This window comes from Elaeis guineensis, chromosome 12 (assembly GCF_000442705.2).
Source record: "Elaeis guineensis isolate ETL-2024a chromosome 12, EG11, whole genome shotgun sequence".
NCBI classification, from domain to species: Eukaryota; Viridiplantae; Streptophyta; class Magnoliopsida; order Arecales; family Arecaceae; genus Elaeis; species Elaeis guineensis.
The window spans coordinates 53797241-53822295 of NC_026004.2; positions in this window are offsets into that span (position 1 = coordinate 53797241).

The following is a 25055-nucleotide window of genomic DNA, read 5'->3' on the forward strand; positions in this document are numbered from 1 at the left end:
TTTGTTACCTTTACCGATGATCAATCATGATATAGATAAGTATATGAGATACAAATATGAAATTATTGAAAGGTGCAAAGAATTGAAATGTAAAGTAGAGAAATAAATCGAAAAATTTTTAAAGGTACTTCGATCGGATTGAGGATGCAATATCAATGAAATAAATTTCTTGATTATCTCATAAAATGGCACAATTTCATATTGGACTGCTCTTAGTACATCTCAGCTCAACAAGATAAGAAGAGTCATAGGACTATATGAGATATGGTCTGATCTATAATGAACTTCACTAATTTATTTATATTTTTTAGAGACATACTTTATTTTTATGGAATTAGGTTCACTCTAAACCTGTTCCTTCCACACCGTATGAGATATGACATGGTGAGAACTGAATCTTGATTATTTTGAGATCCAAAGATGTCCAGCTTGTGTCAAAGACAGCAGGAGGATATGTTAGAGGATAGGTCTATAAAGCTCATCCTAAAAGAGTTTGGAATACTACTTTCTGATAAGATCATAATGTGATTGTGACCCGACATGCTACCTTCTTAGAAAATTATTTAACCAAGATGAAGTAGTGGGAGAAAAGTTAAGCTCAAAGAGAGTGTCTCTAAAGAGCAATGAGCTATAGGACCTAAAGAACCTATTCATCATGAGCCAGTAGACGTATATTTCTTCACTTCATACACATAGTAGGATCTCCAATCCTCTCAAAAGGTACTTGGATATGCTTAACAGAGAATGTAGAGAAAATCATTTCTCATGGGAGATGGAGAACATAGAGATGATTCCAAAACCTATAACGAGGTGATGTTAGACATCGACTCCAAGAAAAGGATGTGAATTAGCTTTTCTAACTAGATATCTTTTGAATATTTCTGTATGAAATAGCTTATATATTTCACTTCTTATATGAGATCATGAAGTCTATAATACTCTTGGAGTTGGAACAGTCATTTTGATGATATGATCAAATTATTTGATAAAAAAAGAAGAATTATATATTTTCAAAAGGATGATCAGTGGGAGTGTCCAATACTGATGTTGGTTAAAATATGGTTGTATATAGAATTCTCCATGAAAGATATAAAGCAGACATCCTAAAGATCTATAGAGATAGATGCAATTGGATGTTTTTATTTTTATAAATAAAGTACAGAGACTAGATGCTGAAAGAGTTCAGCATAGAAATCTCGAAGAGGGGTCTGCTATCCTCTTAGGCATAGATGTATGCCATGTAATGTACTTGAACTGATATAGTCAATACTGTGAATGTCACAAGTAGATATTAGTTGTATCTAGACTGAGAGTGCTAGATTACTGTGAAAACATACTTAAGCTCTTGAGAAGAACTAAAGATTTGCTTTTAATTTAGAGAAGGATCAAAGCTAGGAGTGGAAGGATACACCAATTCAAATTTTGTGTCTGACATTGATGGTAGAATGTCTACGTCATGGGGTATGTTCCTATGTCGATATCTTAGAAGGATTTCAAATAATCGATCGATGGAAGTTGAGCATACTATAGATGTGTGGGATACATTCTAGTTCTAATGTTAGTTGCAGAATTGGATGTCATGCCATTAGATGCCATGATACTATACTGCAAAGACAATGATACCATAGCCGTTGCTAAGGAGCCTATATCTCACCAGATATCCAAACACATAGAGTAGCAGAACATGTGACTACCTCAAGTAGAAATACATTGAGGTGCAGAGAGCAAACTCTACATGAGATGTGGATAACCCACTAGTAAGTCACTTAGCTAGCCTAAAACTAAAGCCTGTCATATAATGATGGGGCTTGGTACATGGCAAATTGATTTTAGGACAAGTGGAAGATTGTTGGATGTATGTCCTAGAAGCCAATCTTGATTGACACATATCATACTACTAGGACATATTTTTATACTTAATGGGTATTTATATTACCATTCATGTTTATATATCCATGAATCATCCAAGGGATTAACAAGATGATGACGCATATTCTCAAAGAGTTGAGAATTTGAGACATGTGTCATTGATGGTTGATTCTTAAATTACTTCTGGTCATAGGATCATCATGGAGATGGTGATTAATCTAGATAGACCAGTGCATGGATCGCTTCCTTCGAGTAGATGAGCCTCAAGTCTACAGTGTAGTTATACTAGAGTGAGAGTAAAGGTGGTTGTTAGAGAATAACAAGTACTGAGCGTGACCAACACGAGAAGTCACATGGATATCTGCTCACTTGTTAGTGACTTTCTCGATGCTGTAGTTGTATGACTGATCTTTTGACCTGTGGTGCTACAGCTACTTGTAGTAAGGTTGCTGGAGTTTGATTACACATAAACATGAGTCTCAATGAGTCCTTGTAGTGGATGTTGACGATAGTTGATCCACTATAGGAGTAGGGTGTACACCTAGATGGGATCTATCGATCCTAGCAGAAGAGAGTAGTCCTATGAGATTTATGAAGCTGAGTCCTTAAGTCTATGGCTATAGCAGTGTGATTAATAGAAAAGAGTTTTCATAGGAATCACACATGGACTTGAGCTAATTGAATCTATCATATTACTGATGATGAAGTTTGACGATTTATCCATGACCTGCCATCTGATCGAGACTTATGATAGAGGGACTGCATCATGCATTAACTGCACCTAGAGGTTTATCACCTTTTATTCTACTGGATTGTCACTACATACTACTAGATATCACTGGTGGATTGTGAGATCCACGAGCATCATCTTGATGATCGATGATTCTTGATGGGTAGAGTTGGAACGGTTCCAATCCATTGAAAAGAGTTTCAATGATATTGTGATAGGAATCATAATATATCTCACTATCAGATAGAATAGAACCTATGGAATCACACACAAAAGAAGCTTTTGAAAGATTAGATTGTTGAATTATGATTATGAATTATGATAGAATTTGATTATCAATTTGATTGATGATTGATTCAATAAAAAAGTTGTAATTAAATAACTTGCTAAAGAGTTAGTGAGTTATAAAAAGATTAATTAGCAATAAGATTATTAATTAGCTTAATTTGATTGAAAAATGGGGGTTGCATCAAATCTAATTAAATAAGATTTAATTTGACTTGATATGGGTTTGATTTGATGAACTCTAATTGGGTTATAAGATAATCGAATTGGATCAAAGGATGATTCCTTATTGAATTAGGATTTGGATTTGACTCAATTCTTAATTAGACTAGGATCTGTTGGTACAGAATTCTATCGATGTCGGAGAAGCTAGAGTCGAGGGGATCACGGTTGCCGTCGGAACCTGCAAGAAAAGTCTAAACAGGAGTTGGGGGTGCTCCGGCAAGACCCTCCGATGCTCAAGTCAGTACTTTGCTTCAACAGAAATAGAGTACTCGAATGAAATTTTAGCAGAGTTTAGAGATAGTGCTTAGAGCTTAGAGCTTAGAGGAGAACGTATCTGGGAGATCTCTTTTATAGACGAGAGAGCATAACCGATTGACAGCGACATCCGTAACTGCCTGGTAGTGGATCGTTCGGGGCCACGTGGAGTTTGTTACGGAGAGTAGTGGTGCCCATTGTCGCCACTTGTCGGAGAGTGGTGGGGCCATGTGGAGTTTGTTATAGAGAGTGGAGTGGTGTCCGTTGTCGCGACTTGTCGGAGAGTTCAGACTGGATGGCTGAAGCTCGGTTGGGACGTCTGGTGGAGTGGAATAGCTCTCTATCTCAGCAATCTAAGAGAAGCTCGGATGTTTTCAAGGTTGCTGACAGGTTAACTGTTGTTGGATGCCTTAGGCATTGATGCTGCAGACGAAAGTCATCTGTTGTAGAAGCCTGGATGAAAGCTTTCTATTGGAGAAATCTGGCTGGAGTCTGATTGCTAGAGAAGTCTATCTGGAAGGGTCTGGTTGGCACTGTTGAAGTCCGGTTGGTGCTGTTGAAGGTTGATAGCTGGAGAGGTACAGAAGATACTGGAGACAATCGGTCACTGTAGAAATCCAGTTGTTGGAGCCCATCCATTATAGAAGTTCGTCTGGAAGCCAATCTGTTGCAGAATTTTGGACAGAGTCTGGTTCTTATAGGAGTCCGGAAGGAGGCCGCTTACTGTAGAAGCTCGGATGGAGATCGGTTGCCGTGGAAACCCGAATAGAGATCGCTTATTGTAAAAGCTCGGGTGGAGTCCACTTACTGTAGAAACTCAGATGAAGTTCGCTTGCAATAGAAGTTCGGATGGAATTCGCTTACTGTAGAAGCTCGGATGAAATTCGAAAGGCGGTCGACTACTGTAGAAACTTGGATGGAATCTAGTTACTGTAGAAGTCCTGCTACTGGAGAAGCCCGGACATTGACGAAGCCCGAAAGAAGCTCAGAGTAAAGTCGATCGTGACAGGAGGAAGTCTAGAAGAGATTCGGAGAGTAGTCGATCACTATAGAAAATCGGTTGATAGTGAAGCCTAGAGAGCATTTGGAGCAGTCTGATAGATGGCTGAAGGAGCTCATTATTGAAGAAGTCTGGAGGGTACGATAAGAGTTCGTCCGTTGGAGAAATCTGGAGGACATTGTGGAAGGTCGACTGCTGGAGGAGTCCGGATGGTACTGTGGAAGCTCGGACGGTCGGGGGAGTTCAGAAAGATGCCGCACAAGGTCGGAAGCTGGAAGAGTCCTGGGAGGGTTGGCCTCTTACAAACTTTGACTGGGGTTATTTTATACCCAACACTAGTCCCCCTACTTTCGAGTTCAGGTTTCGAATGAAGAAAGTACAGAGAAATTTTCACAGTCGAAGTTGCCCCCCTTGATTTTCGTACTGAATTATTTTTAGATATTTTGGTATTTGGCGCACCGGTGCTGGAGTCTTTTCAAATCGAGGTGACCCGAAAAGATTTTTTCAAAATTTCTACTGGAGCGTTGCCCCAGGTACGACATAATAGTGGTTCTGTCAGTCGTCTGCCGTCTACCACGATGAGTGAGACACGCGACGGTTGTAGGTCGGCCAAAGGAGACCTGCAATCATTATTGCGTCAGACCCTGAGGTCTACTTAAACCCGTCCCCCTCCTTCAAGGGTTTCATCTTGCCTGAGATTTTTCTTTGATCCCCTCTTCTTCCCTGAGAGCTTCATCTTCCTCCAGCATCCCTCTCGATCTTAGGCACCCTTCGCTGCCCTCCATCGCCTTCGCTGCCCTCCTGCACCTCTCGGACCAACCTAGGTTAGTTTCGGAACCCTTCTTTTTCTTGCTGTTCTTCCATTTTTTCTCCTTTACATTCCACCTGTTCAGTTTCTTAGCAAGTGCCTTGTTTCCTATTTTTTCCAATTTTTTTGGGATTTTCATTTGATTCAAAATATCCTCCAACACTTCCTCCTCTAGCAGTTCTAGAAGTTCGTCTACTCCAACCCCCTAAAATCCTGGTACTATATATGAACCCGCACTTAGGATCGAACCTCATCCGGTCTTTGTACCAGACACCATTCCTAGCTCTTTGACCTCGGACGAACTCTCGCTGATTAGGATTTAGTACGGGATTCCTCCGGAGTATGAGCTTGAGCTTCCCGAGCCAATTGATCGGGCTAGCACCCCTCCCCCTGGCTACTTTTGTTTATACCAGGAAGCCTTCCGCGCCGGGCTTCGACTTCCACTCCCACCTTTTGTTGTTGCTCTTTTTCACTTTTTAAATATTTCTCTAGTTTCTGTAGCGCCGAACTCTTTTAGGTTTCTGATAGGATTTCTTTCCCTCTGTTATTTAGTTGAAGTCCGGCCAACTCTTCCCTTATTTAGAAACTTTTATACCTTTAAGCGTCACCCCTCGACAAAAGACTGGTGGTACTTCTCCCCCCAGTTCGGTAGAAAGGGATTGCTGAAAGGTGCCCCCTCTTCTATCCACAACTAGAAGGAGAGGTACTTCTACGTCCGATGCCAGACCCTGATGCTGGGGTTGCCCCCCTAGGACTCCATGAGGGACTACGTCTGTCGGGCTTCTAGCCTGAGGAAGGACGACCTTGAAGCCTCCAATAAACTTAAGACTTATCCAGCTCCTCTTCTTCTGGACCTTCTGAAGGAGCAACTTTTATTCAATGTCGGCCCGAGCCCTCTCGACCCTATCGGTATTTTTTCTTTCTCAAGTCATTCACTGCTTCCTCTTTCTCTTATTCTGTTTCTAAGCCGTGCTGATCTTTTTTCATTGCAGACATGGACACAGACGCAACTCAGATACTAGCCAAGGGTCTCAAGGCCCACAAGAGAAAAGGCACTGCAACTTCTGGGTCGGCGAAGAAGGCAATGGTAGGAGAGACAAGCTCGACCGTGCTTGTCCAGGCGGCTATATCAGTGATGCCCCCTTCGACGTCGAGCCCGCAGTCCCCCGAGCTTCTTCAAGAAGCCCTCCGACCGAGGTTTCTGCTCCAGAGTCTCATCCCGAGGAGGCGTCGGGGGCCGAAAGGAAGAGAAGGAAGAAGTTGGTGGTCTGCAAGATCAGCAGCAGCAGGGCTGCCATTGAAAGGTCCAACGACTCCGAAGAGGATCCGGGGGAGAATCCCTTCAACAACAGGGATTTCATAAAAAGGTTGGTTGACGGGTGCATTTTGCCTGAGATCATCCACAGGATCGTCCATGTCGATTCTGAACAGCAGGTTTGGGACTCTCTGGGGTCCTTTCTTGAGGTAGGCCGATTTACTTTTTTCTTCCTTTCGCTTCTTCACTTAGTTTATTCCTTAGCTTTCATATTGACTTTCTGACTGCTCTTGTAGATTGGACACCAACTCATCACCAACATCGAGGCGATGAACAATGCAAAGAAGGAAGTAGCCTAGGCGGAGGAAGGTCACCAGACTGAGGTTGCCCGTCTTAAGGAGAAGGTCGCCGAAGTCACGAGTCTCCAAGAGGTGCTCCAGAAGGATGAACAAACTTCGGCAGATCTGAAGGCTGCTTTGGAGGAGGAAAGAAGGAAGGCAGAGGTCGAGGTCTCCAAGCTGAAGGAGTAGATCCCGACCCTAGTCTCGAAGGTAAGGGCCCAAGCAGTGGAGGAGTTCAAGACCTCCTCCGAGATCAGGGATCTGAATATCAAGTTTGGCTAGGCCTCCATTATCAAAGGCTTCGAGCTTTGCCAGGAGAAGGTGGTCGGAAAGTTTTTTGAACTCGACCTCAGCTTCCTGGATGAAGCATCCGATGATGAAGCTGGACCGTCCGAATCTGCTATCGGTCTCCCTCCAGTCGGGACCTCTTCAACTGCTGCAGCTACCGCGACCGACCTCCCGGGGGCACCGAGCTCCTCCACTTCTGCTCCAGAGGTCTGAGATCTCTAATTTTGTACTCTTCCTTTGTTACAACTTTTTTTCTCTTTCTCTTGTACTTAAGAATTATTCAATCAATGAAATCGGATTCCTCTTTACAGAGAGCTCCTTTTTCTTCTTCTACTTCTTTTTTTCTCTTTTTTTTTCTTGTAATGATTTGCATTGTGACGCTCTTGTTTTCCGACAGCAGTGCCCTATCGAAGCTCTTCTCCTATCGTAGGGGATTCCTTTGAAGTCTATGATCCAAGATCTGAGAAGAAAAGTTTGTCTCCTAACGAAGAAATCAAAGAAGATGGATGTCGAACTTCATAAGCTAAGGAAGAGCCATTCGGAAGCCATCGTGGAGGTTACTCATCTTCGGAACCTCCACAAAAAGGACTTCATGGACTACAACTGGAAAAAGGTCAACTTTGAGAAGGAGCTTGAGGAACTCCAGAAATACGCCAGCGATCGATCTTAGACTCAGGCCTCCAAGATTAGCTCCCTCGAGGTCGAGTTGGCGGCCGCACGGGAGAAGATCGACCAATTGGAAGGGAGCTCATCCTGGCTTACAACTCAGGCTGACCAAGGCTAGGACTGATCGAAGAAATTTTTCGACCTCCAGAAGTAGCTACAGGACATCGAGATGAATTATAACACTCATCGAGTCGGTTGGTGCAGGTAAATAGACAACTACAGAAGGGGGCTCAAGACGGTGACCGACGAGGTTGCTCACCTTCAAAAGCAGTTGTCCGAAAGAGCCCAGGCCATTTCGGTTTAAGGCTTCGACGAGCTCCGATCCTTGAGGGGGACCATGGAAGAACTATCCATAGCCCTTGGAAAGGAGAAGGCCGAACTGCAGTGGCTGAAAATTTAGCTGGCCTATGAGCAGCAGGCAGTCAAGGATGCAGAAGCAGAGTCCGAAGTTCTGAAGAAGAGGCTTCAAAAATCGAAAGGCGAAAGCCCGTGGTTTTACCAAATATATCGTGAGATGCTGTTAAGAAAGAAGGAACTAGAAGAAGAAGTTGAGAACTTAAAGCAATCCCTGATAATGGCTAGAATCGAGAGTTCGAAGTCAGAAGAAGCTGAGCTTTCTTAGAGCTTCTTTTACCTTTTGTTTCATGTATTCTTTACTAATAAAATGAAAAAAAATTTTCTCATTATCTTGTCCATTCTTGCTCCGAGTTGTCATTTATCAAACTTCTCTTGTCTTTTGTCTTATTTGATGTCGACGTTGTTTGAAGGTTCCTAGTCATTGCCGCATTGATTCGCCCTTTTTGTTCATGATCGAAGGTTTTTTCGAGGCCATTTGAATTCGACGCTTTCTCTCAATGTTCGAGCTTGGGGCCCGAACTTCTCGTTACTTTGAGAAAGTCTATTTTCTCCTGCTAGTGTTGGGTTCTCCCTTAGAGACTCAGGATTTTTGATAAGAGTTTTCTTCCTCGTTGAGACGAGGTCCCTTGTGTCTTAGATGTAGTTCATTTTTCCCTTACCTCTAGCATAACTCGTCGCTTTCTCTTTTTCTCTCCCCTTTTCCTTTTTTTTTTAATGTTTTGGATGAGGGTTTTCCCTCTACTCCTAACGGTGTTGTAGGGGTGTAGAGGAGCTGTTGAGGAGGCTTTTTTCCTCATCCAATCTTAAACGATCAGGTCTTCATTTGTGTCAGGACGAGGTTCTCCTCCTGTTCCTGACACAGTCAATTTTAGCTCATGTTTGGATGAGATTTTTCTCCTGTTCCTAACAGGACTGTGGGGGCACATAAGGGCCATTGCGAGAGCCTCTCCTCCCATCTAGTCTCTTAATAATCGGATCTTCGACTTTGCTCATGTTAGGATGAGGTTCTCCTCTTATTCCTAACATGGCTTTAGGGGCACATAAGGGCCTTTGCGAGGGCCTCTCCCACCATCCGATCTCTTAATAACCAGGTCTTCGACTTTGCTCATGTTAGGATGAGGTTCTCCTCCTGTTCCTAACATGGCTGTGGGGGTGCATAAGGGCCATTGCGAGGGCCTCTTCCCCCATCCAGTCTCTAAATAACTGGATCTTTGACTTTACTCATGTTAGGACGAGGTTCTCCTCTTATTCCTAACATGGCTGTAGGGGCACATAAGGACTGTTGCGAGGGCTTCTCTTCCCATCTGGTCTCTTAATAATCGGATCTTCGACTTTGCTCATGTTAGGACGAAGTTCTCCTCCTGTTCCTAACATGGCTGTGAGGGCGCATAAAGGCCATTGCGAGGGCCTTTCCCTCCATCTGGTCTCTAAATAATCGGATCTTCAACTTTGCTCATGTTAGGATGAGGTTCTTCTCCTATTCCTAACATGGCTGTGGGGGCGCATAAGGGTCATTGCGAGGGCCTCTCCTCCCATCCGATCTCTTAATAATCAGATCTTTGACTTTGCTCATGTTAGGACGAGGTTCACCTTTTGTTCCTAATATGGCTGTGTGGGTGCATAAGGGCCGTTGCGAGGGCCTCTCCCCCCATCCGATCTCTTAATAACCGGACCTTCGACTGTGCTCATGTTAGGATGAGGTTCTTCTCCTATTTCTAACATGCTTAGTTTCGATTATTTGAAGGAGCTACTCCCTGTCGTTATAAGCTCATGCCAAAAGAAAAGATATGCAAATATGAAACTTTTATTTAAGGCAAAGTTATCGGTAATACATTCGTAAATTTTTTGAATTCCATGGTCATGGAAGGTCCGCTCTTTTGAGCTCTTTTAGATAATATGTTTCGGGCCGGACTACCTCCCTGACTCATACGGACCTTCCCAGTTTGGGACAAGTTTCCCTTGGTTCTGAGGTTGTGAAACAGCGGCTCATCGAAGTACTAAGTCCCCCGCTTCGAAGGCTTTGCTCTTGACCCGGGAGTTGTAGTAGCGGGCTGTTTTCTGCTTGTAGGCTGCCATCTGAACTTGAGCTGTCTCCCACTTTTCTTCTAATAAGTCGAGGTTGGCCTTGAGATCTTGTGAGTTGCGCTGCTCGTCGAATGTCACGACTCACACCGATGGAAGCTTGAGTTCAATCAGGATAATGGCTTCTGTTCTGAAGGCTAAGGCAAAGGGGGTCTCCTCCATAGGCAATCTTTGGGTAGTTTGGTATGCCCATAACACATGATAAAGCTCGTCTGCCTAAGTTTCTTTTGCTTTTTCAGGTCTCGCCTTGATTCCTTGCAACAGAGTCCTGTTAGTCACCTCGGCTTCGCCATTTGCCTGCGGATGGGCTATTGACGTGAAGTTATGGGAGATGTTTAAGTCCTCACAAAATTCAGCAAATCTTGCTCCAGCAAATTGTCGCCCATTATCAGTAATGAGAGTTTTGGATAAGCCGAACCTACAAATGATTGACTTCCAAACGAAGTCCTGCACTTTAGCTTCTGTGATTTTCGCTAAAGGTTCGGCTTCGACCCACTTGGTGAAATAGTCAATTGCCACTAGGAGAAACTTTCGCTGCCCGGATTCCATGGGAAAAGGTCCAAGGATATCCATCCCCTATTGTGCAAACAGCTATGGGGCACTCAAAGGTGTAAGTTCGGAGGTGGGCTGTCTTTGGATATTCGCATATCTCTGACACCGATCACACTTTCTGACATATTCAATGGAGTCATGGTACATTGTAGGCTAGTAATAATCTTGTCGGAGCAGTTTGTGGGATAAAGATCTGGCCCCCAGGTGACTTCCGTAGACTCTTTTATGTACCTCCCACAAGGCAAAGTCAGCTTCAGAAGGTCGGAGATATTTCAGGAGAGGCAAAGAGTACGACCTCTTGTACAGCTTGCCCTCATAAAGGATATATCGAGAGGCCTAGTTTCTAAGCTTATGAGCTTCTTTTGCATCATGAGGAAGAACCCCATCTTTGAGGTATGCAACCAGTGGGTCAATCCAGCTGGGTTCATGGCTGATCTCCATTATAAGCTACGATTCTTCCGTACTTGGATATTTCGGAACTTCGAAGAGGACTTCCTTGGATAGTTCAGCCAGAGCCAGTGTAGCCAACTTGGAGAGAAGATTGGCTCTAGTATTTTCTGCTCTTGGAATCTGCTTGATGTCAAAGCTGCCAAAGGTAGGGATGATCTCTTTTATCTTTTTGAGATACTTGGCCATATTGTCCTCCCGAGCTTCATTATTTTTGTTGACTTGTCCCACCACCAATTGGGAGTCATTGTAGACTTGGAGCCGATCTACTTCTAATTCTTTGGCGATCTTTAGTCCTGTAATCAGAGCTTCATATTCTGCTCCATTATTTATCGCAGGAAATTCGAAGCGCAGTGCGTACACCATGATAATTCCTTCCGGATTGACCAAGATCAAGCCCGCTTCCATGCCTGACATGTTGGAGGAACCATCCACATAGAGGGCCCAAAAACCATCAGGGAGATCTGTTCTTTCCTCAGGGGAGTTCGGCTGGAGCCCTGGGTTGTCAGCTTCACCTCGTTCAAGTTCGGCTTCTTCCGAGATAGCGCATTCCACTATGAAGTCTGCTAATATCTGGGTTTTTTTCATCGACCGAGGTCGATAGTTGATGTCGAATTTTATGAGCTCGACCGTCCATTTTGCTATCCTTTCGGAAGCATCCACTCGATGCAGAACTGCCTTAATCGGCTGGTCGGTGAGCAGTGTTATGGTATACCCTTGAAAGTAAGGTCAGAGCCTTCGAGCTGCAATCAACAAGGCGTAAGTTAGTTTCTCTAACTTAGTATAGCTGATTTTGGTGTCTCTCAATAGTCGACTTATATAGTAGATCGATCGTTGAATTTTTACTTCTTCCTTAACCAGAAGTACTGTGAGAGCCATAGGGGAGACCACCAGGTATAGGAATAACTCCTTTCCAGGTTCGGGCTTTGCCAATAGTGGAGGTGAGCCGAGGTAGTTCTTCAATTCTTCGAATGCTTGCTGACATTCAGTGGTCCAACAGAAGTTCTTCGACTGCTTGAGAGTCTGGAAGAAAGGTAGGCACCATTCGGCCGACCTTGAGACGAAATGATTCAGAGCTGCTACTCTCCCAATAAGGCACTGAACTTCCTTTATTAACTTCGGGGCGGTCATTTCCTGGATGGCATGAATCTTTTTCAGATTTGCTTCGATCCTGCAACCCAATACCATAAAACTTAAGAATTTCCCTGAGGTTACTCCAAAAGCATACTTGGCTGAGTTCAGCTTCATCTTATATTTTTGGAGGGTGCTGAAGGTCTCCTCAAGATCGGCGATATGGTTCATTATGGATTTGCTTTTTACAAGCATGTCATCCACATAGACCTCCATGTTGTGGCCGATCTGCTCTTTGAAGATCTTGTTCACCAGCCGTTGAGAGGTCACCCCTGTATTTTTGAGGCCAAAAGGCATGACCCTATAACAGTATAGACCACGGTCAGTGATAAAAGCAGTCTTTTCTTCATCCTCTGGTGCCATCCTGATTTGATTGTAGCCGAAGAATGCATCCATGAAAGTGAGAAGCTCGTGGCCTGAGGTTGCATCCACTAATTGATCCATTCTAGGCAGAAGGTAACTGTCCTTCGGGCAGGCTTTGTTTAGCTTTTTGAAGTCTATACACATCCTCCACTTGCCGTTCGCCTTCTAAACAAGAACCACATTGGAGACCCAGTTCGGATAGTTGACTTCTCTGATGAACCCAACTTTCAAGAGTTTATCAACTTCCTCAGCTATTGCCTTCTACCTTTCCGGTGCATGACCTTGAATTTTTTCTTTCATCGGCCGATGTTTGGGATCAATAGCTAGATGGTGTTCCATGACTTCCACATCAATCCCCGGCATGTCCGTCGGAACCTAAGCGAAAACATCCGCATTCTTTTGTAAAAAATTGATGAGCTATGTTCGTACCTCTTCTCCCAGGTTGGAGTCGATCTTCACCATGTGCTCCTCATTCCCATCATTCAAAAGAATTGAGACAAGATCTTCAATTGGCTCACCCCATTCTTCAGCAAGGTCGTCGCAGGTGTCTAATCCATCAATCAGATAGGGGTCAGACTAACCATTTCTTTGTAAGGCTATGTTATAGTAGTGTCTTGCCAGGACTTGATCTCCTCTTACCTCTTCGACCCCTTGGCTTGTAGGAAATTTTAATTTCAAATGGTAGGTTGATACCACAGCTCGGAGGGCGTTAAGGCCAGGTCGGTCGAGTATTGCTTTGTAGGCAGATGGCGCCCTTACTATCAAGAAATCCACTTGCGCCCTAGATTATTTCGGGCACCGACCTACAACTACGGTCAAAGTTATTACTCTTTCTACTGGCACAGCATCGCCAGTGAACCCTACCAATGGGGTGTTCATCAGCCCTAATCGATCATCTGGAATGGACATTTTTGAGAATGCATCGTAAAATAAAATATCGACCGAGCTTCCATTATCAACAAGAATGCAGCATACATCATAGTCAGTAATATTTAAAAAAACTACGATCGCATCATTATAAAGAAATTGAATCCCCTGGGCATCTTTTTCAGTAAAGGTTATAGATTCTTCAGTCCTCTGCTGCTTGGGCGGTCTGGCCGATCCACTGGCTGCTCCCCGTCGAGTCCTCCAGAGATGGTGTTGATGATCCTGATTGGAGGTCGATCTTCAGACTGTTCTTCCCTCCTTGGTGGCTCTGGTTATGGTAGGGCCCTCGGCCGATCTTTCCTACCTTCAGACCGATGTAGGATGAATCTATTAAGCCAACCCCATCTGATGAGCTCCTCGATCTCATCTCAGAGCTGAATACACTCCTTCGTGTCATGATCGTGGTCATGATAATAGAGGTAGAACTTGTTAGGGTTGTGCTTTCTGGGGTGTGTGTGCATCTTTTCTGGCATTGGCAGCTACTCCCTGATCTCCATCAGCACCTGAGTTTTTTGAGCATTGAGAGGGGCATAGCTGTGAAATCTTCCTGGGGGAGAGCTCCATCGAACTCTGCGGTCCGGACTTCTCTACCTATGAGCTCGGGGGGGAGTTCGGACATGCTTGTATCCGAAAAAAGTTTGAGAATGTGGTCGAGCTTCACTTCGTCCTTTTTCAGCTACGGGCTTGCTGGAGTCGCCCGCCTGTCGCTCCTTTGCGGCCTCTTCATCCTTTAGCTTGAAGGCTTCCTTTGCTCGAGCATATCCTTCGGCCTGAGCCAGCAAATCAGTGAAGTCCCTAGGATACTTCTTCTCCAAAGAAAATAGAAGGTCATTCTTTTAAAGACCGCTCTTCAGGGCGGCCATTGCAACTGATTGGTCCAAGTTTCGGACCTCCAATGCGGCGGCGTTAAAATGGTTGACATAAGTTCGGATGGATTCTCTCTCCTTTTGCTTGATGTTGATGAGGGACTCAGAACCTCTTCGGGGATGTCGGCTGCTGACGAAATGAGCCACAAACTGATGGCTCATTTGATCAAAAGCTCAGCACGGGATGGCATCCGACGTGCCATGGAACAGCATCATTGTCCAAAAGGCCTCTAGGTGGTCAACTGGATCTGAGGTCCCATCGTAGCTCTCAAATTGAGGGAGCTTGAAGTTTGACGGGATCGGTTCCTGCATAATCCTTGGAGAAAAAAGAGGGTCAGTACAGATATCCTCACCGTAAGCAGGGGGAGCATGGTGGAGCTCTTCGATCTGCCAGTTCATCTCTTGGAACCTTTGATCCAGGAGATCCTCTCGATCATGAATCTTAAGGGTCTTCTGACAGAATGGAGGTAGGGACCCTCTGGGGGTGGAATCGTGATCAGACGGAGGGCTCTTCGCCCTCTACTTCCCCTTTTCGGGGGATACAGGGCGACTGGCCCAAGTGGGCCACCCGATTGTCGACTTCTGAAACTCTGACGATGCTCTTTCCAGCCGCACATATGCCTACGGCCACTGCTGCTACTGCTGCATGGCCTGCACCGCTTCAGTGAGGCCCCTGACCTGCTGAATTAATAGGTCGAACTGCTCCATGCTGACTGCCGTTGTCGGAGGAGGAAGAGCTTGGGAAATTGGAGATGAGGCCAGAGCTGGCGGATCTTGCTGAGATCTGGCCAAGGAGGTCATGGATCGCTTGGTGGATGCCTTTTAGGGAGGTATCAGATTGGGATCTAGTCGGAGAAGAAGAAGAAGATGTCGAAGAAGATGATCGGAGACAGTCCCGTTGAGTACTCCTTTAAGAATAAGGGTCCTACGAAGACACAGCCCTCCTTCTAGCACTAATTCTGTTGGTGCAAAATTCCATCGATGCCGGAGAAGCTAGAGTCGAGGGGATCACGGCCGCCATCGGGACCTACAAGGAAAGTCAAAATTAGAGTTGGGGGTGCTCCGGCAAGACCCTCCGATGCTCAAGTCAGTACTCTACTTCAACAGAAATGGAGTACTCGAATAAAATTTTAGCAGAGTTTAAAGATAGTACTTAGAGCTTAGAGAAGAACGTATCTGGGGGGGTCTCTTTTATAAATGGGAGAGCATAACCGATTGACAGTGACGTTCGTAACTGCCTGGTAGTGGGCCGTTCGGGGCCACGTGAAGTTTGTTACAGAGAGTAGTGGTGCCCGTTGTCGCGACTTACCGGAGAGTGGTAGGGCCACGTGGAGTTTGTTATAGAGAGTGGAGTGATGTCCGTTGTCGCGACTTGCCGAGGAGTTCGGGCCGAATGGTTGAAGCTCGATTGGGACATCTGGTGGAGTGGAATAGCTCTCTGTCTCAACAATCTAAGAGAAGCTCGGATGTTTTCGAGGTTGCTGACGGGTTAACTGTTGTTGGGTGCCTTAGGTGTTGATGCTGCAGATGAAAGTCATCTGCTGTAGAAGCCCGGATGGAAACTTTTTGTTGGAGAAATCCGGCTGGAGTTCGATTGCTAGAGAAGTCCGTCTGCAAGGGTTTGGTTGGCACTGTTGAAGTTCGGTTGGCGCTGTTGAAGGTTGATGGCTGGAGAGGTACAGAAGATACTGGAGACAGTCAATCACTGTAGAAATCCAACTGCTGGAGCCCGTCCATTGTAGAAGTTCGACTAGAAGCCAATTCTATTGTAGAAGTTTGGACGGAGTCCGATTCTTGTAGGAGTCTGGAAGGAGGCCACTTACTGTAGAAGCTCGGATGGAGACCGGTTGCCATGAAAATCTAAATGGAGATCACTTATTGTAGAAGCTCGGACAGAGTCCACTTATCGTAGAAACTCGGATGAAGTCCACTTGCAATAGAAGTTCAGATGGAATTTGCTTACTGTAGAAGCTCGGATGAAATTCGGAAGGCAGTCGACCACTATAAAAACTTGGATGGAGTCTGGTTACTATAGAAGTCCTGTTACTGGAGAAGCCCAGACATTGATGAAGCCTGAAAGAAGCTCGGAGTAAAGTCGATCGTGACAGGAGGAAGTCTGAAAGAGATTCGGAGAGTAGTCGATCATTGTAGAAAATCGATTGATAGTAAAGCCCAGAGAGCATTTGGAGCAGTCCGATAGACGACTGAAGGAGCTCATTATTGAAGAAGTCCGGAGGGTACGATAGGAGTTTGTCTGTTGGAAGAATCTGGATGACACTATGGAAGGTCGACTGCTGGAAGAGTCCGGATGGTACTGTGGAAGCTCGGACGGTTGGGGGAGTTCAGAAAGATGCCACACAAGGTCAGAAGCTGAAAGAGTCCTGGGAGGGTTGGCCTCTTACGAACTTTGACTGGGGTTATTTTATACCCAATAGGATCTAAAAAAGAATGTTTGAGTTCTTATTTGGACTAAAAATTTTTATTTTTATGGATGTATCAAATCCTAATTGAATTAGGATTAAATTGAGTTTGACTCAATCACTACGAGAGAGTCCAAAAGGACTAGGACTCCTTCTCCAATTAGGTGACATCTAATCTAAATAGTTTGAGTTTCAAATCAGATTTGGTTTTTCATCTATTTAGATTTAATCACTTCCTAATATGATTAGAATTGGTTGGAATTTAATTGGTTTAAATTAGCCATCTAAAACAAGAGTCCCATGAGATTAAAACATCTTCCTTCCATGCACCACAAAAGAGATTCCACGCCACCTTGATTTTGGATGCCAATTTATATCCCACATCCTCCCTTTTTCCATGAGATTTTTAGCATGTAAGAAGCCTTCTCAAACTCTTATTTCCATAAGGGATATGGGGTGCACAAATTCTAGTTGTTGGGTGGCATAAAATCTTAGAGTCCTAGGTGTTTTGGACTCCTATCTCCTAATCAAAATATAATTTCCTTTAGCCTATTTAAATGGGGGTTATGAGGGATGATTAAGGGTAGAGATAAGATCAGGTTTGATGTCAAGAAGAGAGGCCTGTGTGTGCATGAAAAATCAAGGGAGAAAGAGAGGGACGGCATGAAGATGGAGGGTGTGAGGTAAGTTCATGGTTATCCCTTCTTTCTTAACAACAACCAAGTGTTGGTTGTTAAGACATCTCTCCCTCTCTTTTGTTCATAATTTGGACATGGGTTTTTTCTCTTCTCCTTGTCCAAAAGTTAGAAAAAATTTTTACATCTCTAGCATAAAGATTTGGTGCATAGATTTTAGGAAAAAAGGAGAAGAAAAGATTCTTCTTATGATCTCTAGCATAGAGATCAACATCCTCTTATGTTCTTCTTTTTCTCTAAGAGTGTCTTGAGAGAAAAGAAGATTTTTAACTGTTAGGATGTGATCTCTACAAGGGAGCTAGCACCTCGGTGAGATCAAAAGACTTCTAATTAGATCAGAGTCTCGTATGGATACCCGTAGAGGCCGGACATTTGTGCGGCTATAAGGGACCTTCGAAAGATATTCATGATCATCAGTTCGTGGTAAAGATTGATCCATACCAAGATATGTTCTTTATTTATTTTTCTCTATTTTGATTTCTATATCTAAATCTCATCTGACATATGATGATCTATTTATGGTTTGAAGATTTGATCTTATATATGCTAGGATTAAATTAGATTTAATCTAAAAATTTTAAATTTCGCTGCATACTTATTTTGAAAAATTTTTGCATGCATGAAACCTTGAAACTCCAACATAAGCCACTAATGCATGCAATTAAACATAATCTAAAAATTATTTTTGAATCTAAAATTATGTTATTGCATGTGGGTATGAGTTGAACAAATTTGGTCTAGTGATCAAACTACAATTAGGGTCTAATTGATTAGATCATGCTAGAAACCGTTGTCGATTTTGAGTAGTTGATTGAATCTAATTAATGGTTGATTAAGATTAGGTCAAAAGGGCTCAAAGTCAAATTTAGTTGTAGTTGGTTGCATCGATTCACATTTTGATGTGAGTTGATTGACTCAAGATCAAATTTGGCTCAGTGGTTTGGGCCCATTTTAATAGGTTAACCTAATCGATTCTAATCGATCAATTTAGTGTCTAAGGCAAGTATTTAGATGGTGGTTATTTAATTGGTTTCATTGTCTGACCTAACCAATTTGATTGGTGTCTAAGAAAAGCAATGGGAGACCTCCACTCATCTTAATTTACCTGGCCATCTTATGAGATTTTGTTTTGTACTAGGTTACTTGTTGACTCGAGTTCACTCATGCTGACTAGGCTGGTTAGATATGTTGATGTGCTAACCTGAATTTGATCAATCGAATGTTAGATCTACTGATTTAGAAAAGACCTAAATCTAAATCTCCTCACTAAATATTAAGTCTAGAGATCTTCCATCGTTGTAGAGATGCGGATGCTTTTCTGGCATTGATCGTTCTCGACTGATGATAGTGGTTCGGTTGCATCGGGAAGATACAACTACTCTATTGATATTTGATGTCCTGAGGTAGAGATGGGGTTGGGCTTAATAACTTTTAGATGAAGATCCTAATGATGGCTTTGCATCTGTTGGTGAACGATGGGTCTGACTTAACTAAGAAATATGTCAATAACTATTAGATGAGGTCACAAGACTTAAAGACCAAGCATACTGCATCTTGCTTAGTGAAGCAATGGATAAAGTGCTGTCCACGCATTAGTCTGTGCTCACTAATAACCATTAGGTGAGGTGTGTATAGGTTTCTCCATCCAAGGAGTGTAGGAGATTCGAAAAAATAGTTGGAGTCTTTGTTTATTTTTAAAGTCTCTAGAATAAATATTTTTATAAGTATAAATATCTAACTAGAAACTATTTTCTCTAGAGATAACCATGTCGAGTTCCAACCCTTTAGCCTATATCCTCGATATCAATAGGTTGACTGATACAAACTATAAAGATTGGCTCCAAAATTTAAAAATCATTCTTAGTTTTGAAAAACTTACCCATATCCTTGACCAGGATGCGCCTGTGTTACCTGTTCGTCCATCTCCTGATCAACGAGGCACACTTGAGACATGGATGGATGAAGATAATAAGACAAAGTGTTATATTTTAGCATCCATGTCCATGATCTTTAGCAATAGCATGAAAACATGAGGACTGCCAGAGAGATGCTGACTCACCTGTAAGAGTTATATGGTGCGTAGAGTCACACAACTCATTTTGAGGTCTCCTGGAGATTTTTTAGAACAAAAATGCATGATGGACAGTCCATCAATGATCATTATTTGATAATGATTAAGGACATCGAGGAGCTTCAGAAGCTCATATTGGATTTGTGTCCTAGAAGCCAATTGTTGGTTGACACATTATGTAATTTCAAGGCCTAAACTTGTACTTGTAATCTATTTGTTATCAATAAAGGGTTTTTTTTTTCAATCATGTTTATGTGTTTATGATTTATCCAAAAAATTAATAAAGATGATTTTTATATATTCTTAAAGAGTTAAAAATTTGAGATATATATTAATTAGTGATTAATTTTTAAATACTTTCGATCAAAGGACCATCACGGAAGATAGTAATCAATCTATTTGAGATCGGTGCATGGTTCACCTCCCTTGTGAGCAGATGAGTCTTGAATTTACGGTGTAGAGACACTGAGGTGAAAGTGCGGGTGGTTGTTAGAGAACAACTTGCATTGAGCGTGACCAACATGAGAACCACATGGATATCTAGTCACTCGTCAGTGGTCTTCTCAATGCTGCAGTGATGTGAGTAGTCTTTTGACCTATGGTGCCATTGGCTATTCGCAGTGAGGCTACTGGATTTGACTGCACATTTCTTTGATCCCTAGCCATTCGGATTCTTGTTGTGTATGTTGGCTTCAGTAGATTCAGGTTCACTATTTGGTGTTGGATGTACCTAGATGAAATCTATCGATCTTGATAGAAAAGAAGAAGTCCTATATGATTTGTGAGACTGAGTTCAGAAAGTCTTTGGCCAAAATAAATATGAATACTAGAAAAGAGTTTTCACATGATTCACAAATGAACTCGAGTTGAGCCAATCTAGTATATGACTGATGATGGGGTCTGACGAGCTCTCCATGATCTCTGTCAAGTTGAAACTCATGGTAAAAAGACTGAATCATATAATAACTTTACCTAAGGGTTTATACTTTCTTTTTATTGGGTTGCCACTATATACTGCTAGGTGTCACTGATGGATTGTGAGACTCATCGGGCACCATCTTGATGATCGATGGTCCTCGAAGGATAGAATTGAAAATATTCCCATCTATCGAAAAAAGTTTCAATGATATTGTGAAGGAGATTACAATATATCGTACTACTAGATAGAAAATTGTATTTAAATCTAAAATTAGAATGATTAAAAGTTCACATCAAACTGATATAAGATTATCATGATATAAGATTTATCTCCTATATTGTAAAGGTTATCCTAATTTAATATGAATAGGTTTTTGAAAAGATATTTTCAAAATATTTTAATTATTTTTTTAGATCTAATTTTACATGTATTTGATATGTATAAATTTAGTTTTAGATCTAAAATTTAATGTATATATGATGCATATTTAATTTAGATCTGAAATTACATATATTTGATATATGAAATTAGGTTTAGATCTGAAATAGTTTCAAGATCATAAGCCACTAATTGTATGCAATGAAATATAATCTAAAAATTATTTTTAGATCTAAAATTATTTTGTTGCATGTGGGTATGGGTTGAACAAATTAGGTCTAGTGATCAAAGTACAATTAGGATTTAATTGATTAGATCAGGCTAGAACCCATTTTCGATTTTGAGCAGTTGATTGAACCTAATTGATGGATGATTAGGATTAGATCAAAAGGGCTCAAAGTCAAGTTTAGTTGCAGTTGGTTGTATCGATTCATATTTTGATGTAAGTTGATTGACAAAAGACCAAATTTGGCTTAGTGGTTCAGGTCCATTTCAATAGATTAACCTAATCGATTCTAATCGATCAATTTAGTGTCTAAGGCAAGTATTTAGATGGTAGTTATTTAATTGATTCCATTGTCTGACCTAGCCAATTCTTATTTGTGTCTAAGGAAAGCAATTGGGGGATCCCCATGCATCATAACTTACCTGGCCATCTTAGGAGATTGAGTTTTGTATTAGGTTACTTGTTGACTTGAGTTCACCCTTACCGACTAGGATGGTTAAACATATTGATGTGTTGACCTAATTTAATCTGTTAGATGTTAGATCTGCTGATTTAGAAGAGATCTGAATCCAAATCTCCTCGTTAAATATTAAGTCTAGAGGTCTTCCATTGTTGTAGAGGTGCGGGTGCCTTCCTGGTGTTGATTATTCTCGACTGATTACAGTAGTTCGATTGCATCGAGAAGGTACAACCACTCTATTGATATTTGATATCCTAGGATAAAGATGAGATTGGATCCAATAACTATTAGGTGAGGGTCTCAATGATGGTTTTGCACCTGCTGGTGAACAATGGATCTGACTTAACTAAAAAATATTCCAATAACCATTAGGTGAGGCCACAGGACTTAAAGATCAAGCTCACTGCATCTTGCTTAGTAAAGCAATGGATAAAGTGTTGTCCACTCATTGGTCTGTACTCATCAATAACTGTTAGATGAGGTGTGTATAGATTAATAGGACTACAGTACCCACTTAAAACCGATCGCGTATAGATTTCCATTTCTCTACCCGAAGAGTGTGGGTGATTCGAGGAAATAGTAGGAGTCTTTGTTTATTTTTAAAGTCCATAGAACAAACAATATTATAAATACAAAATCTAACTAAAAATTATTTTTTCTACAGATAACTATATCGAGTTCAAATCCCTTAGCCTGAATCCTCGATACAAATAGTTTGACCGATACCAATGACAAAGATTAGCTCCAAAATCTGAGAATTATTCTCAATTTTGAAAAACTCACGCATGTCCTAGATCAGAAAGTGCCTGTGTTACCTGCTTGCCTATCTAGTGATCAACGAGCTGCTCTTGAGAAATGGATGGATGAAGATAACAAGGAGAAGTGCTACATCTTAGCATCCATGTCTAATGATCTTCAGCAACAGCATGAAGACATAAGGACTACCAGAGAGATGCTGGTTCACTTGCAAGAGTTGTATAGTGAACAGAGTCGCACAGCTCGCTTTGAGGTCTCTCAGAGACTTTTCAAAGTGAAGATACATGATGGGTAGTCTGTCAATGATCATTATCTGACAATGATTAAGGATATAGATGAGCTTCAGAAGCTCAGAATGAACATGAACAAGGAAATGCTGGTGGATCTGATCCTCCAATCTCTTTCTGAATCATATGGGCAGTTCATCATGAACTATCATATGAATAAGATCGATGCTACTTTGCCTGAGTTATTGAATATGCTAGTCACTGCAAAGGGGACCTTGAAGAGTTCAAGGGATACAGTTCTAGCTGTAGAGTAGACTTCCTCCAAAAGGAAGTCTTCTTTTAAGAAGAAGAAAAAGCCCGCGAAGAAGCAGAAGAATAAAGCCAAGCCCAAAAAATATGTTCCTAAGAAGGTCAATGATAAAGAAAAATATTTCCGTTGCAATGTCGAAGGCCTCTGGAGGAGGAACTGTCCGGTCTACCTGACGACTATCAAGAGTAGAAAGAAGGATGGGCCTTCTGAAGGTACATCTGAAATGTATGTTATTAAAACTAATCTAACGGTTTCCTCTTCTTCTGGTTGGGTTCTTGATTCTGATTCAAGTGCTCATTTGTGCACTTCAATGCAAGATCTTGAAAAGGTTAGGAGGTTTATCAAAGCACTTGTGGTGGGCTAAGCGCAAGGAGTCTTAGAGTCTCGATATTGGCTAATGGAAAAAGAACGGCAAAGAAGTAGTTGTTCTACAATCCCTCGAACTATACGCAACACTTTTCAAAACAAGAAGTGGTTTGTTTTTTCTAAGTCGCTCTGCGAAAATGGTTTTCTATCTATGAGCACCTATCTACCTGGCACGCTTCCCCTTAGTTTAGTTAAGTCGAGCTCAATGAATTTCCTCTTATACCTTGTATTGAATGACTAGCTGCTAAACACCCTACTTCGAGTACTGGATTGACTTTCTACACCATTTGCTTGAGCTGTAAAAGCACCCTTAACAATCTTCCAGAGTGAGTTCCTGCCTAGATTTTCTTTTCGACCTCACCCTTAAGAAACCACTTTAAATGACCTAGTTCTCATCCGACGTACTCCTTCTTTACGGAAAGGCGAGATCACTCTCTGGGTCAGCAATGGAGCAAGAATTGCTGCTATGGCCATTGGAACCTACTCTCTGTGACTACCGTAAGGACTTAATTTGCTTTTGAAAGACTATTATTATGTACCTATAGCCAGTAAAAATTTGATTTCTATCTCTGAGCTGGCACAGGATAACTATAATTTTTATTTTAATAAAGACATGTGTTCAATTTTTTTCAAAAATAAAATTATCGCACGTGCTTTCTTGGTTGACGGTCTTTACCATTTACATATGGATGCAAGTGTAAACATTGATGAGCAAATAGTGAATACCACAGGATCTAAGAGATCTAAAGATAGGATTAGCCAAAAGTATCTATGACACATTAGGCTAGATCATATTGGAGAGGACAAACCCAACAAACTAGAGAAAGATGGTCTTCTCGGACTATTAACTTTTGAGTCTTATCCAGTCTATGAATCATGTCTTCAAGATAAAATTGTCAAGCTGTCTTTTGTGAGACAAGAAGAAAGGGCCACTGAGATATTAGTCCTGGTACCACTGACGTGTGTGGTCCATTTGATGTACAAGCCAGGGGTGGCTATATTTACTTCATAACCTTTACTGATGATTACTCACGGTATGAGTTTGTGTATCTGATGCATCGAAAGTCTAAAGCTGTTGAAAGGTTCATAAAGTTCAACCATGAAGTAGAAAAATAGATCAAAAAACTCATAAAGGTTCTTCGATCAAATCGAGGAGGAAAATACCTTAGTAGAAAATTTCAGACCTATCTCAAAGATAATGGCATAGTCTCATAGTGGACACCTCCAGAGATACCTCAGCTTAACGGGATATCCAAAAAGAAAAATCGGATCCTATTAGATATGGTCCAATCCATGATGAGCTTCACAAACCTTCTTGGCTTTCTTTAGGGACATGCTTTGCCTTCTGTGATTCATCTTTTGAATCGAGTTCTCTCCAAATCCATTCCTACTACACCATATAAGTTATGGCATGTTAAGAAGCCAACTCTTGGGTACCTTATGATTTGGGGATGTCTGGCCCATGTCAAGCGACAACAGACAGATAAGTTAGAGGCTAGATCCTTTAGGACTTATTTTATAGGATATCCTAAGAAACCATGGGATACTACTTCTATCTTTCTGGAGATCACAATATGATTGTGAGCTGTCAAGCCATCTTCTTGAAAAAAGAGTTTATCCAAGATAGAGGCAGTGGGAGGAAGATTGAGCTTGAAAAAAAAAATTCTGAAGAGTATCGAGTCCAAGAACCTGAACCCAAAAATGAGCCAATAGATGTGATACCTCCTCTATCTCATAGATCAAGTAGGGTCTCCCATCGTCCTGAAAGATACTTAAGTAT